The sequence below is a fragment of the Peromyscus eremicus genome, chromosome 12, assembly GCF_949786415.1.
Source record: "Peromyscus eremicus chromosome 12, PerEre_H2_v1, whole genome shotgun sequence".
In the NCBI taxonomy this organism is placed as follows: domain Eukaryota; kingdom Metazoa; phylum Chordata; class Mammalia; order Rodentia; family Cricetidae; genus Peromyscus; species Peromyscus eremicus.
This window is the reverse complement of record NC_081428.1, coordinates 40,782,727-40,786,369: the sequence shown is the minus strand read 5'-3', so window position 1 is coordinate 40,786,369 and position 3,643 is coordinate 40,782,727. Positions and strand designations below refer to the sequence as shown.

At 41.3% G+C, this 3,643-nt stretch overlaps 1 pseudogene; it reads right to left on the bottom strand.

Annotated features, from left to right (window-relative positions):
- Positions 1-886: 886 nt before the first annotated feature.
- On the bottom strand, positions 887-2,291 carry LOC131922894 (pyruvate kinase PKM-like; annotated as a pseudogene).
- Between the last annotated feature and the right edge of the window lie 1,352 nt (positions 2,292-3,643).

The window sequence follows — 3,643 nt, the reverse complement described above, 5'->3', positions numbered from 1 at the left end:
TTTTTTTGAGTCTACGATAGCTCTAAAATAAATAATTTATTTGCACAATGAGCTTCATTTAAAGGGAGATGTTTTCTTCAATATGCTAATTCCAAACAACTTAATCTTTACGTTTCAAAAAATTTTATTTTGCTTCATCTGTTGTTTACTGACATACAAGTGGGCACTATAGCAACAGGCTTACAGATCGCTGAAGCAGTAGGAGAATGGAAAGGGGAGGGCAGAGTGCTTATCTGTGGCAACAGCTGAGTGGAGTGTACAACTAGGAAGGAGAAGGCTGAGGCTGTTCAGGAAGCAAGTCAGGGCCAGGGCCAAAGGTAGTTTGCACTGGCACCACAGCACCATGTTCTAAGTTCGTATTGTTGCTGCCTGTCTCCTGATTCCAGGCCATAGCTTCAAGAGTTCTCTATGCAACCCTTTCTATAGGAACAAAGTACATGGAGATGTTGCTGTCCTCTTGTGATAAACTCAGCTTTCCAATCCTACATCCTCTTTCATCTCTAGCTCACGTAGGGCCTTACAGGGGACAGATGGTCTCTTTTCCATGTTTCCAGGGTGTTAACTTTCTCTCCTGTTCCAGCCCACCAGCGCCACACTATGGCACAGAGGAAGCTCTACTAGTGTTGCTGGCCTAAATGATGGGATGAGGAATGGTGGAAGAGAGACTCCTGGGGGCCATCGTTGCACAGGTACCACAAAAGCATGGTGTTAGTGAAGCTAGAGTCAAGGTGCCACCCTGTCACACACTGACCACAACTCCCCTCTTCAAGAAGACTCAGGCCTTGTCAACAGTCACAGCCAAGCTTGCATGAAAGTCTGAGCCCTCAACTCAGGCATCCTGGACTGTATCCTTATACAACACAAGAAAGATGTCACAGTACATCTTCTAGTTAGCTGTCTGGGGATTACATGCCACAGCCATGAAGAAAGCATGTGGGCAGTATCTGGCTGCCTCGTGGGCACTCTTGTCAGACTTGGTGAGCACAATAATGGCCTAACTGCAAAGCTTGAAAGTGGTCATTATAGCACTCATGGCAGAGGCATCTCTGGGGTCTTGGTAATAGGCACCAGGTCACAGAGTTCCTCCAAAAACTACAAGTGGTAGAAAGCAGCTTCTGCCTCACAGACAGTCAGGTGCTTCATGCCAACAGCCAGCAGAGCTGTTTCTCAGGACAACATGGTGCAGTCTGCTGTATCTAAGACTGTGTTGACTATACCACTCCTCTCAGCATGGCATTGTGGGGCTTCTTGATCATGCTCTCCAGGATGTGCGTGGTACCAGTGACAGGTTTCCCAGCGAGGTTGCCTTGTCTGATCATCATCTTCTGAGCCAGGAAGACCTTCTCTGCAGAAATCTCAATGACTCTGTCACCACCAGCCACCGTGATCCCATCACTGGTTTCCAAAATCTCATCGAACCTGTGGAAACCTTCATGGTTCTCAACTTTGCTAATGCTCTTATTGTTCAGGACTTTCACTCCCAGGACCTTCCTACCCTCATGCACATAGATTGGTTTGCAGATGAGAGATTTTCAAACCCCACATCTACATCCTGCTCCACTCTGAATTTCAGATTCTGATGTCTTTTTCTGACACAGAACAGAATGAACGTAGCTTGTCTGAACTTCTCTGAAGGAACTCAAGAGTTCCACAGAGATACCATTAAGAATGTGTACACAGCCATAGAACACTTCGAATCTCACTCCATCCTCTACCTGCTGGAACCTTAGATCCAGTTTTGAAACATCAGCCCCTGGAAGACAATTGTCCTTTTTGTTACCCTAGGAGCCAGTATACTCCACCTCTGTCACCAGGAAGTCAGCACCGTTCTCCTTTACCTGCAGTGAAATGAGCCTGCCATTCATGTAGATCTTGCTGCCCACCTCCACCACCTTGTCCTTGTCGATGTCTGTGTAGACCAGCCACTCAATGTTCTCTTCCCACTTTTCCATGTAGGAATTGTCCAGAGTGACCTCACAGAGTGTCTCTCTTCCTCAGCTTTGCCTTTGTAGTGCTGCTGCCATTGATGTCCCCAATCTGGATCTAAGGTTCCAGCAGGTAGAAGATGGAGTGAGATTCGAAGTGTTCTATGGCTGTGTACACATTCTTAATGGTATCTCTGTGGTACTCTTGAGTTCCTTCAAAGAAGTTCAGACAAGCTATGTTCATTCTGGATTTACCAGATCCACAATATGCCCACAGATTGAGGTATTGTAGGTGTTAGGCATGGCTTCATGGAGCTTCTGGGTCTGAAGAAAGGCAGTTGCAGCTTCAATGTGTGGGTTTGGCATGGCTACTGAAGTCCTCAGGTGGCTCTGGTTCCTGTTCCAATGCCCAATTTGGGTTTTTAAAGCGTTGGGACTGTTACTGTTGTGCATGTTTCAAATTATTATTTTGAGCAAAAGCAGTTTTGAAATGTATTAGACACTTCTATGTCTTAAAATGATATATATATATACATATATATATATATATATATATATATATATATATATATATATATAATGAGTTGTACTTAGTGTGTTGTAGGGCTTCTACAGTGAGTCTCAAACATTACATCTGATTGTCACACTACCTCAACTGCAGAGATCACTGATGGATGAATTCAAGAAGGATAGATGACTATCCATCACTGCTTCATTAGGGAACAAAATAGATACTCATTGTAACCAGTGGCAGAGCAAAGTAATTTTTCATGGTATGCATATAGAGAAGAGATGTAGAGAAATTTTATTTACCATACATAAGAGTTCAAAAAAGCTGTGGTGTCATTTACACACCACACTGCCGTATAAGTGTAGATGTGTACACATGTTTATGAGCACACATTATACTTGTTTTCCTTTTAGATTCTAGGTCAGGTCCTGGCTCACTGCAGTGGCTGTATTGGATATTAATATAAAGGATAATTATAATTTAGTATTACTGAGGTTGCATTTAACTCCCACCCCATTTTAGTTCTTTTAGCTCTATCTCACTTATCCAATCATTTCCACCACCCAAATATATTATTATCAATTTTTGATATAAGTTCCAGGCTTTCACTGTCTGATATCTTACAGGTAATGGTTCAAAGTATAACATGTTAAAATCATTAACTTTTCCTGTTGACATTACACATGCCCTTTTGGAATAAGAACTTATTAAAAGCAGAGATATGGGAAGCTATACAATTCAATCTTAAGATAGTACAGTCCAACTGTATGATAAAAACGTAAGATCTCTCAGGATCTGGTGTTTATAAAGTTCTTTTTCTAATTATATTAGCAAATTTGTTGGGTCCTAAGAAACAGAATGAAAAAAAAAATGACATGATGAGGATATTTAAGGGAAGAAAATTAGAAGTCACAGAACACATATTTGTCTACCATGCATTAGAATGGTATGTTTCTAGTTATACAGCATGGATTTGTAGAAATGCTACATAAAACTAGCCAATGATAGCAGCTAAGAAGAATAGAAAACTTGAATGTAAGTGCTGTCATTTTCCTTATCTCAGCGAGCTGTGTATAGATATCAATGCCCATGTTCAACAAGATGAAGTATTTTTATAAGATGTCTCAAAAAATAACCCTATAGTCTGTCCAAGAAAAGACTGTTCAAAAAACATATATAGTTGTTATCTCTTGTTAAAGGTGAAACA